Raw genomic sequence first — 17,358 nt, forward strand, 5'->3', positions numbered from 1 at the left:
CAGACCATAGACTCTCCCCCAATGTATTGACGAATGAACGGGGAAGATTGATCGTTGCTTTGACAAACGACCATTACCGACGCACGCATGGTAGGTACTCTATAGGTTAGGTTCTGTGTCTATCTAATGCTATACATCTTCGACAAGATCAATAAAAAGGAACCCTTATAGGATCATTTTGTTGTCTGTCTGTCTGTCTTGTCTGTCAAGAAACCTATAGGGTACTTCCCGTTGACCTAGAAATTTGGTAAGTAGGTAGGTGTTATGCAAATGTAAAGGGAAAAATCCGAAAACCGTGAATTTGTGCTTATATCACCAAAAAAAATTTGTTATTTTTTTGTACAATGGTACGGCACCCTTCGAGTTCGAGTCCGACTCGCACTTGACCGGTTTTTTATTCCATTAAAAATTGGCCCTTAACTGCACTCTCACGTGGTAAATGATCACGACATCGTACCAGAACGCTCAATCGCTTGGCGTCACGGCTTTGCCGGTAGGGTGGTAACTAGCCACAGCCGTAGCAGCTACCACCACTATGATGCCCACGACCATGGAAAACTCTAACCATCCAGATTTCCTCAAGGCTTTTCATTCACCGCAATTTTATACTATGACGGCTTCAAAAAAATCCTTAAAAGGGTCGGTAATACGTGCATTTACCTTAGTCAGTCTCCTCTCAGAATGATAATAGAATTTAGGCCACAGTCCGCCACGTAGGTTAAGTGTGGAATAGCAGACTTCCCACGCCTTTGAAAACATTATGGAGATTTCTCAGACATGCAGGTTTCCTCACGATGTTTTTCTACACTTTTTTATTATAATTATACATAATACCATAGGTAGCTATCGCTTCGCTTGGACGTGAAATCAGAGCTTTACAATGATTTGTGTGTGTGTAAGTGAAGAACGTATTAAATACACGAGTACATATGTTTTTACTAGTATATTGGAAAAACCTGACAACTTCCCCTTACGAGTGTTTTTTTCTCTTTGCAAAAAATGTAATACAAGTAGATGAACAATAATATTTTGTACTATGTAGTGATGTTATCTATATACATATTATTTAATAAAAACTTGCCCTGACTGACTAACTGATTCTATCAACGCACTAAAGAAACTTGAAATCACAGTACTTGGATTCCTTTTGTAAGAAAAGATTTAAAAGTAATATACCCTTGAGGTGTAAGGAAGGGGATAAAGGTTTGTATGAAAGTTCGTCATTTTAAACAGGTGTTTCAGGATTTTTAGAAATTCCACCCTCCATCGATTTTCGAAAAATCGTCTTGAGCAAAGTGAATGATTTTATGGAATTAAATGAAATATTAAAGTATCATAGTACAGTAACAAAGGGCGTACCACCAAATTCCTGAAAGGCTGGCAGCGTATTGGCGGTTCCTCTGGTACTACATAATATGTTCATGGGCGGCGGTAATCACTTAACATCAGTTGACCCGCCTGCTCTTTTGCTCGCTTTTTTATTAAAAAAAAAAAAAAACCTCCGCAACCCATATCCGTACGAATGACTATTATAAATAAGAAGCTATTATATATATATTATATATATATTGAAGCTATTATTATATATATAGAAGTGTCTATCTGCTGGCTTTTTACGACCCGGAAAATCAAAAGATATTAAAAAACGTATATTAACGCGGACAAAATCGTGGGAATCATCTAGTGAAGCAATCTCAATTAAGGAAGCAGAATAATAAGTAGAATAATTAACTGTTTGGTTTATAAACAAACTAAAGCAAAGTCAGTTCTGAGCAGTCAAATGCCGCTATTGCGTTTCTCCAAAACTTTGGAAAGCTAATATCTAGAGAGTTCAAGGAAATGAGGTGAAAGTTTTGCTCCCTAGTTAAGCATTTAGAACTTCTAATGATCCGACTTATAAGAAAACTAGCTTATTCCCGCGACTTCATCCATGTGGACTACACTTGATTGAATTTTCAAAATTCCTATCCTAAATAGCTATCTGCATGCCAAATTTTGGCCCAATCTGTCGAATAGTATGAGCTGTGCGTTGATAGATCAGTCAGTCAGTCAGTCAGTTTTTTATTTTATCTATTAACTAGCTAATGCTCGCGACTTCGTCCGCGTGGACTACACAAATTTCAAGCCCCTATTTCCCCCCCTTAGGGATTGAATTTTCAGAAACCCTTTCTTAGCGGATGCCTATGTCACAATAGCTATCTGCATGCCAAATTTCAGCCCGATCCATCCAGTAGTTTGAGCTGTGCGTTGATAGATCTGTCAGTCAGTCAGTCAGCTTTTGATTTTACATATTTATGCCCGCGACTTCTTCGCGTGGATATAGACTTTTTAAAATCCAGTGGGAACTCTTTTCCAGGATAAAAATAGCCCATATTTTAAGTCGTCGCTGACGGAGTAACGAGTTGTATTAAATAAAACCGGCCAAGTGCGAGTCAGGCTCGCGCAAAGAGGGTTCCGTACTACAGTCGTATTTTTTAGACATTTTGCACGATAATTCTAAAACTATGATGCATATAAATAAATAAAAATCTGTTTTAGAATGTACAGGTGAAGACCTTTCATATGATACCCCACTTGATATAGTCACTCACTTCGAAAGTTGAAAATACTAATTATTAGTTCATGACCACAATTTAATATTTTTGTGTGATCTAACCCTAAATTCACGGTTTTCAGATTTTTCCCCAAATGTCAGCTATAAGATCTACCTACCTGCCAAACTTCATGATTCTAGGTCAACGGGAAGTAGGTACCCTGTAGGTTTCTTGACAGACAGACAGACAGACAACAAAGTGATCCTATAAGGTTTCCGTTTTTCCTTTGAGGTACGGAACCCTAAAAATAAAAGTGTCTTATGTCTGAATCATCCGGAATGAGCAATCGATACAAAAACATATAACAGATACTAATAAGCAAGTTTGTTTATCAGTTGAGACGTGAATACAGACATACACAATCTCTCATTTATAATATCAGTATGGGTTATTTTGAAAACCGAACGTGTTGTAGATACAATTATTATTTATCAAGTCATTGAGGTACTCGAAAAAACTCTGCGAGAAAAGTTATTGATGTTTTTGAAGATGTCATTATTTTTAATAGACAGGTACGTAGTCAGCAAAAAATAATGAGCCTGCGAAACACCTGGAATTCACATATAAATAATTGATTCTGATGATTTATCAGATATATAACCGAGGAGAAAGTTCGCAGACATCGGCTTTCCCTATCGACAGCCACCACACCCTCTCCTTCCTTATAAAATATATAAAACGAAAAGCTGACTGACTGACTAAGTGACTGACTGACTGATTTATGAACGCACAGCTCAAACTACTGGACGGATCGGGCTGAAGTTGGAATGAGGATCAAACTACATTCGTAAGTAGCCCGCATCCACTTTTTTTTTATTCAGATACAAGTTAGCCCTTGACTGCAATCTCACCTGGTGATAAGTGACTATGTAGTCTAAGCTGGAAGCGGGCTAACCTGGAAGGGGTATGGCAGTTTTTAATAAACCCATGCCCCTTTGGTTTCTACACGGCATCGTACCGGAACGATAAATCGCTTGGCGGCGCGGCTTTGCCGGTAGGGTGGTAACTAGCCACGGCCGAAGCCTCCCACCAGACCAGACCAGAAATTTAGAAATTATATAATTCCAAAACCCTGTCAGGAATCGAACCCGGGACCTCCCACTAATAAGACCACAGCGCTTACCACTGCGCTAGGGAGGTCGACAATCAAACTTCTTATTTAAAGTTTTTTTTTTTAATCTGAAATTATTATCATTCTCAACCTTTCAAATCTTTTTTAATCAAAACTTTATAGACTGAATCCAACAAATAATTACGGTTTGAACTCGAGCGATTCTTCCCTCTCCTAACTTATCATCCCTCAGCCCTAGACAGGCTTCTGTCTAATTAAGCTCGTCTAGGTTGTTTTGTTTGCTTTCTCTTTTCTACGATAATTATTATTGATATATTTTAATTAGTCATTACTAATGAATGAACTTTAAATAATATAGATGCTCCAAACTGTACTCACGTGCTTAGTCGACGTAAGCCCGACTAGTTTCGAACCCATCCGGGGTCGAACTCATCGACTCAGCGACTGTGTAAAGTGTAGGTAATAGCGTATTGTTGGTTAGGTGAGAATGTTGAAACCTAGACCAAGATAGCCTTAAATTATAGTCATTGTATTTCTCACGTATTTTTCACAGTCTTCAGTCTTTCAGTTTTTCAGGTCACAGCCGCGACGCGTGCGCGAACTGACTCCCTTAAAAAAGGACCCCGGATGGGTTCGAAACTAGTCGGCCTAACGTCGACTAGACACGTGAGTACAGCCGGGATAGATATTATTTATAATGGAAATCACTCACGAGTTATATTTGGATGAAAAATCGATGTGTGCAATGTTGGCAACAAATTCAGATTACATTGCCCGCTATCAAAATCGAAAAAATTACAAAGCTAAGTGGCTTATAAATTGCTTTTTGGGCAAAGTATCATTAAAAGGCGAAGTTGGCTAGTTTGACGGTAACTCTACCTTTTTGGACGTAGGATTTAGGAAGGTGGAATATGCCCTTAAACGAGCCCTTACGCTCGCTCACAGCAGCTAACAATACACTAGGTGTGAACGCGCGCTAATATTGAAATATTGAATAGGATATCCATTCCGTAGCAGCGTGCGTTCCGTCATAATGATAGATTACCATCTCGCTTGACTGGCGACTGTTTATTGAGCCATTAGATAATACATTACTCAATTTACCCAAAATAGGTACCTACTATAATATTATTATAAATTCGAAAGTGTGTACAAAAGCCGGCAAGAAATATTGTACATCGACCTTTAAAAATGAGATTTCGGCTTTGTAGAGCGTTGTCTCTGTCTTCTAATATCTAGGTAGGTACTATTCTGAAAAAAATGAAAAAAAATTACATAGTACTTTGACGAAAGGTTTTATACGACTTTGTTACCAAACCCTCTATGATCCAAACTTCATATTCGCTGATCGTTTCTCCCTGTGTTGGGGACAATACGCAAAGAAACTTTCAGCGTTTATAAAATAACGAGGGTCTGGCCTTCACGGGCTCTTAGTCCAATAGCCACAAGTACCTAAAATAGTCGTCAAAACGTGCAAAGGTTGGGAGATCACAAGATGGCAGCTGCGAGTGACGTCACAGGTTCAGGTCAAACGCTGCACAATAATCTCAGATTGTTGCAGCGTCGCGACTTTACTGCGCTCAAACCGCACGCCGCTGTGTTGCAGTACAGTCTCTACACCCTATACTCCTGTTAAGGACATAATATTTACCCTGGTTACTTTACTCGAAAGAAAACATCGTGAGCATACCTGCATGACTGCGGTTCTACATAATGTTCTCAAAGGTGTATGAACCGATGACGAAGCGTACCAATCCGCACTTGGCCAGTATGATGGACTATGGCCTAATGGTTTCTAAGTACTTATGTCCGATCCCAAAAGTCTAGCTTTCTATATCTACTACACAATATTACTTTCATTAAAATCTAAATATATGAAACGAAAAGGTGACTGCCTGACTGACTGACTGATCTATCAACGCACAGCTCAAACTACTGGACGGATCAGGCTGAAATTCGGCATGCAGATAGCTATCATGACGTAGGCATCCGCTAAGAAAGGATTTATGAAAATTCAATCCCTAAGGGGGTGAAATAGGGGTTTGAAATTTGTGTAGTCCACGCGGACGAAGTCGCGAGCATAAGCTAGTAATCTGATAAATTAAGACTTAGGTACATACAAAATAGTAGTCAAAATGTGCAAAGGTTGGGAGATCACAAGATGTGCGGGTGACGTCACAGACGCTGCACAATAATCTCAGATTGTTCCAGCGACGCTCGCTTTACTGCGCTCAAACCGCATGCTGCTGCTGTTGCAGTACCTTCAGTCTCTTTACTTCAAATTCTTTTTAAGGACATAGTATTCGAAAAAAACATCGTGTGCAAACCTGCATGACTGGGATCCTCCATAATGTTCTCTAAAGTGTGTGAAGCCTACCAAACCGCACTTGGCCAAATTAGTGAACTATGACCAAACTCTTCTCATTCTGAGAGGAGACCCCTGCCCAGCACAGCTGGCGATGGGTTGATGATGATGATGCGCTTTCAAAAAACAAAGTTTTCATCTTATAGAGTAACTTTTGTGTCTAGTACGCGTAATAAATCATCAATACTTATAATAAAACTGTAACAGGTCAAATTCTGTACATTGAAGATATTTTGAAAATTTTTTTTCGAGGGCACTCTATAATCGATACTGAACCCAAAACTGTAAATTTTTTCATTTTTGTCTGTCTGTCTGTCTGTCTGTCTGTCTGTCTGTATCACGGCCGCGCATCACGCTGAAACTACTGAATGGATTCCAATGAAACTTGGTACGATTTGAGTAAATACTTATAATAAAACTGTAACAGGTCAAATTCTGTACATTGAAGATATTTTGAAAATTTTTTTTCGAGGGCACTCTATAATCGATACTGAACCCAAAACTGTAATTTTTATCATTTTTGTCTGTCTGTCTGTCTGTCTGTCTGTCTGTATCACGGCCGCGCATCACGAAATGAAACTTGGTACGATTTGAGGCCATACTATGAGGAAGAATATAGGATACTTTTTATCCCGAAATTCAGCATGGTTCCCGTAGGAGAGGGGACGAAAGTTAAAATGTATACTGAGTTGTAATTCATTAACGCGTAGTCCGATTTCATTCATTCTTTTTTTGTTAGAAAGGGGATATTTTAAAGATTGTTCCGTAAATATTTCAAGGTCATCGGTTTTTAACCGACTGTCCAAAAGGAGGTGGTTCTTTTTTCTACATCGATTTTTTCGAGGTTTCTGGACCGATTTGCAAATATATTTTTTTAAATAAACAAAAAAAGTTTACGTCGTGGTCACATAAAAAATTCTGGATTCAGCTTCTTAATCTTGATGCTGCAGGGTTACTGCCCGCCTGGGTTATCAAGATTCAGGAAGTGTTCATAGTGAATTCATATTGTAGGTACCAAGCAACGACTTTATTCTCAGACTTCAAGTCTCAACTCCTCAACCCTGATGATGTAGGGTACAGCACTCCTAAACTATAATGTTTCAGGAACTGCGGATGATGCAAAATTATTTTAGGTACCAAGCATAGGCTACATCATTGAACTTCGGATCCTAACTCCTCAATCCTGATGCTGCAAAGTACTGAAGTCCTAAATCGTGGGGATTTTAGAATTTCTGATAGTGAATTGATATTTTTAAAAAAATTAAAAAATTTGAATCGACTGTTAGGCGAAACGAAGTTTGCAGGGTCAGCTAGTAGCAAAATAAAAACTAACTTTTTTACTTTTAAAGGAAACTCGTAAAAATTGAAGAAACCTATTAAAAATTCATTAAAGGAATACCTAATGCGACAACTGTAACTGAAATGAGCTTATCAAGTTGGAGTACTAACGACGTGGCGAGTCCATTTATATAAAGGAGTCCTCAGATATTGTGCAAGGAAGTGGGCTGCCGGCAAACGTATACAAAATGTATAGTGTAATTATGACAAAATGAAACGAAAATAGTGTAAATTTTCACGTTTTGCACCTTAATAATATATTTATTTTATTTACACTTTATTGCACACAACACAAAGTAAACATTGAAAAAACACAATACAGGATCTTAATCTAATAGCTGTAGCATGCAAAGGCGGCCTTATCGCTAAATTATATTTGTCGTCTTGTCCCTTTTGTCTTACCTTTTCGTCTCTAAATACTGTTAGACGGATAAAAACTAGGTGATTGTATAATCTGTGGCGTGCTCTGCAGAGTAGCGAATCTATGCGAAACGTCACTCTGAAATGGCGCGTAGAAAGAGTAGTTTGGTCTTGTGCTGATATAACTAAGAATTACTATGTGAACAGTGAATAAAAGCCTTCTAAAGTATATCAAAGTGGTTTTCATTCTAATAATACTGAGTAAGTGACTACAACTTAACAACATCCACATTTATCTGTGTATTCGTTTATGCTTACTATCTAACTTGTAACAGTCTCAGTTCAAAAGGATTTTACAGCAAGTTTTAAAGTAGACATTTCAGGAAGAATTTATTTATATGTTACCGCTGTTATTGTCATCAATCTAGTTGAGAGAGAGCCAGCGCGTGTTAGACCTTCGTTATTTTATAAAAACGGAAAGTTTCTCTGCGGATTGTCCCCAACACTGGGAGGAACGTTTGTTTGGATAATGGTGGATCGGGAAGATAACAGGTAATAAAAGTGTAAATAATCTTACGTCAAAATATAGTCTAATTTTTCGGGTTCCGTACCTCAAAAGGAAAAACGGAACCCTTATAGGATCACTTTGTTGTCTGTCTGTCTGTCTGGCTGTCTATCTGTCGGTCTGTCAAGAAACCTAGAGGGTACTTCCCATTGACCTAGAATCATGAAATTTGGCAGGTAGGTGGGTCTTATAGCTGGTATTAGGGGAAAAATCTGAAAACCGTGAATTTGTGGTTACATCACACAAAAAAAATTAAATTGTGGTCATAAACTAATATTAGTATTTTCAATTTTCGACGTAAGATAACTATATCAAAAGGGGTATCATATGAAAGGGCTTCACCTGTGCATTCTAAAACAGATTTTTATGTATTTTTATGCATCATAGTTTTTGAGTTATACTGCAAAATGTCGAAAAAATACGACTGTAGTACGGACTACGGAACCCTCATTGCGCGAGCCTGACTCGCACTTGGCCGGTTTTTTTTATATTTTCTTCGGAATAGTAGAATAATTATCTCACCCGCAGCGGGTTGGCGCGGGGGCTGTGGGGGTGTGTGGGGTGTTCCCTCCCCGATTGCCATCTCGATCTAGTAGCGGACAATAAATATGAAAGTCAAGCCAAGTAAAGTTAGACTTCACAACAAATAAATAAAGTAACTTTTGGATGTCAAACAATATAACATATGACACCATAAATTTATTACAGAACTTTATGCGTCGCTTGTCTTAATTGTTTATTCGGGTAATATATTGTGTGCCATTATATGATATTAAGGTGCACGCCCACATTCCATTTAACCGTAACGACGGATTAACTGTTCCTTTAATCGAATTATTATGAAATCAAATGGGGTCCAAAGTGCTAGAATGGTAACCTCGCACCGGAAAGTGCAGCGTTTGGAACCCCCTAACACTAGGTAGACAGACGACATCAAACGAGTCGCAAAGAGCCGTTAGAAATAGTGACGTTGTGAGTGTATTTTGCCGGACAGCTCCAGCTTCCAGCAAAAAAAAGAGGGAGGGTAGTTCGCTATTGCCCCTGACAGCTTGAAATTCATCTTCGCAGCACCGCAGTCCCGTCGTGACCACGACCCGTGCAATTGGGTTGAAATATCGACAAATAAAAACTTCAAAACTAATCGTGGCATGTACCCGTTATCTAAATATATAAAAGGAAAAGTGACTGACTGACTGATTGACTGACTGATCTATCAACGCACAGCTCAACGGATCGGGCTGAAATTTGGCATGCAGATCCATTGAGCTATCTAGCTATTATGACGTAGGCATCCGCTAAGAAAGGACTTTTGAAAATTCAACCACTAAGGTGGTGAAACAGGGGTTTGAAATTTGTGTAGTCCACGCGGATGAAAATATGTCGTTTAACCACGAAATAAGTTAAATAATTGAAATCTAAAGTGTGCGTCAACCCTAACTTTTGCACAGTTTGCACGACAGTTCATTTATTTTCCACACACGTCAAGTTTAATTTTGAAGTTATGTTGAAACTAGACAGAGATGATACCAAACAGCGATTGTCGCGACGAAATATTTACTCATATTTTGTTATTGTTTACGACTAGAAAAGTTAACTAATGAAAATATTACAATAAAACTTAAAGCTAGTCTTATCTTTTTTTTTAATTACCAACATCAAGAATGTTTTACAAATCCAATTTAGACACAGCAAAAAACCACGAAGGTTTAAAAAGTGTGTCATTCCGTCTACTTCTTAATATATAATAATAGTGCTTCTATAAACAATTTACATTATTTATAGAAGCACTTATTACATTACATTTAATACAAAAATGGGGATCATAACAATTTGTTAATATAATAGGATTTTAGCTTATATTTTAAATTAAATCTAGTTAGTTCATTTCTAATTACTATACAAATCATGCCCGCGTGGAATGGTGCCAAAAATTTCCTATTTCACCCCCTTAGGGGTTGAATTTTCAAAAATCCTTTTTTAGCGGATGCCTACGTCATAAAAACTATCTGCATGCCAAATTTCAGCCCGATCCGTTCAATAGTTTGTGCTGTGCGTTGATAGATCAGTCAGTCAGTCAATCAGTCAGTTTTCCTTTTATATATTTAGACTAGCTGATGCCCGCGACTTCATCCGCGTGGATTTAGATTTTTAAAAATCCGGTCGCAACTCTTTGCTTTTTCGGGATAAAAAACAGCCTATGTCACTCTTCAGGTATTTAACTGTAACCATGCAAAAAAAATCAAGTCGATCCGTTGCGACGTGATTGAAGGACAAACAACAAACCAACAAAACAATAAACCAACAAACAAACACACTAAGGGTAGTGAAATAAGGGATTTGTTCTCTTATTACTTTTGGCATTATTTATACAAAGCAAAAACTTTAACAAACAGAATAATTGCAGGTGCGAAGATTAGCAAAGTTCACACCACAAAAGTCGTGAGGTTGACAGTTTTTGTTATCTCTATCCTCTAACAGGTTTTCGTGGAAATCGGGCTTTGTGTGGTGTTTATATGAAACTAAGTTTTCAACGGCGTTTTCTGTCTTGTTATTTTCGTTATCTAAATGGCCGTAGATGCTATTGCGACTGTCTGAACTACCCTAGCTTTGTTTAAGTAGAATTTCTATAAATCCTTTTTTTGAGTGGAAATCTACGTAAGAAAACCTATTAAAAATAGTAAATGCTAGCTGACACCTGCGACTTTGTCGGCGTGGAATTAGGTTCATAAAAACCCGTAGGAACTCTTTGATTTTCCAGGATAACAAGTAGCCTATGTCACTCTCCAGATCATTATCTATACCCATGCAAAAAATCAAGTCAATCCGTTGCACCGTTGCGACGTGATTGAAGGACAAACCAACAAACCAACAAACAAACACACTCGCATTTATAATAAGGGTACTGATTTTATCCAGATACAAGTTAGCCCTTGTCTGCAATCTCACCTGGTGGTAAGTGATGATGTCGTCTAAGATGGAAGCGGGCTAACCTGGAAGGGGTATGGCAGTTTTATTAAGCCCATGTCTCTTTGGTTTCTACACGGCATCGTACCAGAACGCTAAATCGCTTGGCGGCAGGGCTCTGCCGGTAGGGTGGTAACTAGCCACACACTCGTACCGACACAGATTATGCACCTTTTGATACCTATCAGTGAGCTTCAAAAAATGGCGGCCCATTACCAGTGTTGATGAGTACCTAAGGAATAGGATATGAATCAACAATCACACCAGCCAGATTTATGGGCAAATGTATATTTATAATACGGATATCGAATTCAAACCACCAGGGCTGGGTCCGGATATATAAATTGCCTCAGCCTGCAATAGATAACCTCCTTGCCGGCATAAATTCCCGGTAAATAATCTTTGTTATTAGTACTGTGCGTCTGGTATAGGCATTAGGCACCATACATTTTGAATTCAAGACCCCAATCGATGGGGCTCATAAAACTATAATAGGACCCATCTGCAGAATTTATTCTTTTTTCATGTTGGTTGAAAATGTCTTTCTGCATCGTGTTTTTCATTGTTGAGGATCCTTTCTATTTATTACATAATGGTAGGAAATTTTTGGATTCCCAGATTCTTCGGCACACAATTCGACTAAGATTTCGACTCTTAGGTTTTGCAGTTTTTATTTAGATGTTAGTGATATTTTTGAAAATTCAAGTCATTTCAACCGATTGAAGTCTACTGCTGGACGAACGTCTCTTCATCACCATCATCATGATCAACCCATCACCGGCTCACTACAGAGCGCGGGTCTCCTCTCAGAGTGACAAGAGTTTTGGCCATAGTCTACCACGCTGGCCATGTGCGGATTGGTAGACTTCACACACCTTTGAGAACATTATGGAGAACTCTCAGGCATGCAGGTTTCCTCACGATGTTTTCCTTCACCGTTAAAGCAAGTCACATTTAATTAATTTAAACGCACATAATTCCGAAAAGTTCTCTAACTTTTCGGGTGCGTGCCCGGGATTGAACCCCCGACCTCCGATTAGAAGGCGGACGTCCTAACCACTAGGCTATCACTGCTTCGTCTCTTGCAAGGTTTTTATTTATTTATTTATTTATAGACTATTGGCTTACGCAGGACATTGTTGGTCAGGACTTTTTTTTATATAATATGTTTATGTATTTAGATTAGTGACTGCCCGCAACTTAGTTCCCATGTGAATTTCAAAAATCCAGCCTTGTTTCTCGTCTCCATTATAGAGAGTATATAAAGTATATAAAGTATATAGATGTATGTTATATGAATAATAGTGCCATATAACAAAAGTTTTATAAGAACGTTATATAATAACACGAACCTTGCGTAACTATTTGATTCCCGAAATATTCGGGGGTTTCTTTTTATTGTATCAAGAAGTATGACTTCTTCTTAGTCTAGAAAATTTCATATTCTATGCCCAATATACTTAATACTTCATCAAAGAATTCCTTTTTTTGTATTTTGAAATATTCCCACATAAATCTAATTTGTTGCGGCGAGGTCACGAGAATTTCATTTAGTAAATGTGTAAGGCGACCTTTAGGGTGGAACGCGTTCTTTTTAGGGTTCCGTAGGAAATAATATTAACCGTTATAATTTCGTCCAGACTATAGTGCCTGTCTGACAAAATGTGCAAACTGAACAATTAGACCTGTAAAGTTACATCCATACTAATATTATAAACGCGAAAGCGTGTCTGTCTGTCTATGTGTCTGTCTGGCTGCCTGTCTATCTCCTAGCTTTTCACAGCCCATCCATTCAACCAATCTGACGATTTTTTTTTACAGATATAGCTTGCATCCCGGGGAAGGACATAGGCTACTTTTTATCGAAAAGTTAAAATAGAAAAAAATTGGTTTTACGTCTCAAGTTACTGCGTTACATAGGTATTTTAAAATCATTATTAGTTTTCTTGAAGAGTTTTTGAAAAACTACTGTTTAAGTAATAATGGCAGCAAAAGTTGGTTACGGAACCTTATGCGTGTACTGACTCGCACTTGACCAGTTATATCAAATTAGTTGCTTTCAATTTAATAAGGCACACATCAGCATTGGTTTCTTTAATACAAGAAAGAGTTTTTTCATTATAAGTATGGTATAACTATTATAAACTATATTATAAACTAGATGATGCCCGAGACTTCGTCGGCGTGGATTTAGGTTTTTCAAAAATCCCGTGGGAACTACACTTCAATTTTGTGGAATAAATAGTAGCCTATGTCCTACCCCGGGATGTAAGCTAACTCTGTACCAAATTTCATTGAAATCGGTTGCATCGTTGGGCTGTGAAAAGCTAGCAGACAGACAGACAGATACACTTCCGCATTTATAATATTAGTATGGATATGGATTAGTAGGTATGGCTTAATCATGTATCAATAAAATATCTATTTATATATATAAAATTCAAAGTCCTGACTGACTGACTGACATATATTTCAACGCACAGCCTAAACCGCTGGTCCTAGAGACATGAAATTTCGAGGGTCTATTCTTTGTAAAGAGTAGGTATCCACTAAGAAAGGATTTTTCGAAATTCCACCCCTAAGTGGGTTAAATGGGGGATGGAAGTTTGTATGAAAGTCCGTTATTTTTCAAGTTATTTGCATGAAGTACGTGTTTCAGGATTTTTGGAAAATTCGCGCCTAAGGGTGGTAGAATAGGGGATGAAAGTTTATATGGGAAAGTTTTAATTATTGATATTATTAACTTGAAATTTGGAAAGTAGGTTTTTTCTTGAGCTTAGGTGTTAGCTAAGAAACGACTATGGGAAAATCCCCCCCTAAAGGGATGAAATGGGGGTTGGAAGGTTATATGTGTTATTCGGTGCTGTTCAGGGTGCGCGACCTGATGTTATAATGTTTTTGTCTGAAAACAAAATGCCATTTGTTTCCTGTAGGCCACGCGGGCGAAGCCGCGGGCAGAAGCTAGTGTACTTATAATATTACATGATGTTTCTTTTGTGTCGCTTGTAGTTTCATGCTCCCTAATAAATCAATATCCCAACTTAATCTTATAAATGCAAAACCTGACTTTAACTCTAAAATCAAAGAGTTCCCACAGAATTCTTAAAAAAACTAAATCCACGTGGGTGAAGCCTTCATCTATTTAGTCGGTACAATGGACTTATGTACCTACTTTTACTTCAGCTGGCGCTTATTAGCATAAGAGACGTAGGACCTCCGGTTTCATATATTATTAGACCTGCTGAATAAATTTTTATGCTTAGCTTAATCTAAAATATTGAAGTTCCAATATTGCTATTCCAAATTCTATAAGTTTTTCCAATCATCTTATGTACCTAACTGAAATGAATCGCATATTTTTAGGGTTCCGTACCTCAAAAGGATAAACGGAACCCTTATAGGATCACTTTGTTGTCTATCTGTCTGTCTGTCTGTCTGTCTGTCTGTCTGTCAAGAAACCTACAGGGTACTTCCCGTTGACCAAGAATCATGAAATTTGGCAGGTAGGATAACATACCAGTGGATCTATTAAAAAAGAACCGAGAAACACTGTGCTATCCCATAGAACACTTATGCAATCTTAGCCTAACGAGTGGTATATTCCCTAATAAATTTAAGCAAGCTGTAATCATTCCCATATACAAAAGTGGTGAGAAAGAGATACCATCGAATTACAGACCCATTTCATTACTAAGCACCCTGAGCAAGATACTTGAAAAAGTAGTCAATACAAGGCTAACTAAATACTTAGAGAGGGAAAACTTACTAGCAAGTAACCAATTTGGTTTCCGTTTAGGAAGATCTACTGAGGATGCAGTGATATCATTAACTAATTTACTATCAAGATACATGGACAAGGGAAAGAAATGTGTCGGTGTATTCCTGGATTTAAAAAAAGCCTTCGATACAATATCTATATTCTATACCACTACTACTAAATAAATTGGAAGATCTAGGAATACGCGGAACGCAACTAGATTGGTTTAAAGACTACCTACAGAACAGAGGTCAAATTGTGAAGGTTGCCGGTGTCAGCAGCAAGAGTAACAATATTACTCATGGGATTCCACAAGGTAGTACCCTAGGTCCGACTCTATTTTTAGCTTATATGAACAATCTGTGTAAGCTCGAAATCGAAAACGGACATATATTTGCATTTGCTGATGACACCGCCATCCTATTTCACGGTTCAACCTGGGAAGAGGCGCAAAAAGCCGCAGAGGTTGGAATTCGCAAAATTACGAGTAATCTAGAAGCAAACCTATTGACTGTAAATGCAACAAAAACAAAATATGTCTGTTTTAGTATAACTAGAGCATCGCGGCCTCCGAAGGATTTTAAGTTACAACTACATACCTACCCTTGTAATACATCAGATAGTAAAAATACCTCATGCACCTGTGAAATATTAGAACATACGTCGCAAATCAAATACCTAGGTATCATCATAGATGAAAACTTAAACTGGCATCCTCAAATTACAACGGTTGCAAAGAGAGTGCGAAGATTAATACCAGTCTTCAAAAACTTGCGGGACGTTTTAGACAAACAACTACTCCGCAATGTTTATATAGCGCTATGCCAATCCTTGCTTATTTACTGTATCCCTGCGTGGGGTGGCGCAGCAGCTACTCACATGATGGAGGTGGAAAGAGCACAAAGGGCCGTTATTAAAGTGATGATGAGCAAACCACGAAGATTTTCAACAGAACAGCTTTATAAGGATTCCCAACTTCTGACCACACGCCAATTGTTCATTTTACATGCTGTACTGCGCCATCATAGCTCCTGTCCCCCATTGCAGGAAAGAAAGCAAAGACGAGAAGCATATATTGCTTTACCAAAAACTAAAACAACTTTTGCTAGACGACAGTTCTATTACTTAGGCCCGTTTTTGTACAGATGTTTAAACAGAAAGGTAAAAATTAATAATATGAATAAACTTGGTCTAAAAAAATGTACGCACGCACACACACACACACACACACACACACACACACACACACACACACACACACATACACACACATACACAAACACACATACACAAACACACACACACATACACACACAATGTAATTATTTAGTCACAAAATTGAGCATGCAATATTTTTAAACTTTAAATTTTAATCCTATGTTCTTTTCTTTTTGTAATCATTAAACATAATTAGCATAAAATTCTAAAGAGTGAAACAAAAGTCATGGATGCGTCCGAGTCGTAATATCTCGCAAGACGACTGTGGACGCCTATCAATCGCGGTTCTTAGCCATAGCTTACGGACGCGTCCCATGGTTTGTTTCACGCTTTAACCTTGTGTTTTGTTGATTAATTTATTTTATATAGTTGTAATACCTAGCTGTAAATTATGAACTATTCAAATTATGTTTGGGAAGGCACTGGCCCCTAAGACACGGGATTTCCTAGTTTAGGGGTCAGGATTCCAGAGAGTTGATTACTGTACTGAGTTGTTTAAATAAATAAATAAAAATAAATAAAAAATAAATATAGGTGGGTCTTATAGCTGGCTTTAGGGGAAAAATCTGAAAAAAAAAATTGTGGTCATGAACTAATAATTAGTATTTTCAATATTCGAAGTAAGATAACTATATCAAGTGGGGTATCATATGAAAGGGCTTTACTTGTGCATTCTAAAACAGATTTTTGTTTATTTTTATGCATCATAGTTTTTGAATTATCGTGCAAATTGTTGAAAAAATACGACTGTAGTACGGAACCCTCAGTGTGCGAGCCTGACTCGCACTTGGCCGGTTTTTTTATTTATCTATCCATATAGAAATGGGAATTTTTATTAAAATGTATGTCATCATCATTATTAGCAACTGATAGACGACAGACGTCCACTGCTGGACATAGGTCTCTTGTAGGGACTTCCACACGCCACGTTCTTGCACCGTCAAACCTCCATTTTACCCCTTAGGGGTTGAAATTTCAAAAATCCTTTCTTTATGGACGTGTTCGTCATAATAGTTATCTGCATGCATCAATCAGTCAGTCAGTCAGCTTTTCCTTTCATATACCTATTTAGATTATTGCGTTCAAGCACCAGAGCAGCAACGTCGTTGTCATGATAAAACAATA

This window comes from Maniola hyperantus, chromosome 12 (genome assembly GCF_902806685.2).
Source record: "Maniola hyperantus chromosome 12, iAphHyp1.2, whole genome shotgun sequence".
Classification (NCBI taxonomy): Eukaryota; Metazoa; Arthropoda; class Insecta; order Lepidoptera; family Nymphalidae; genus Maniola; species Maniola hyperantus.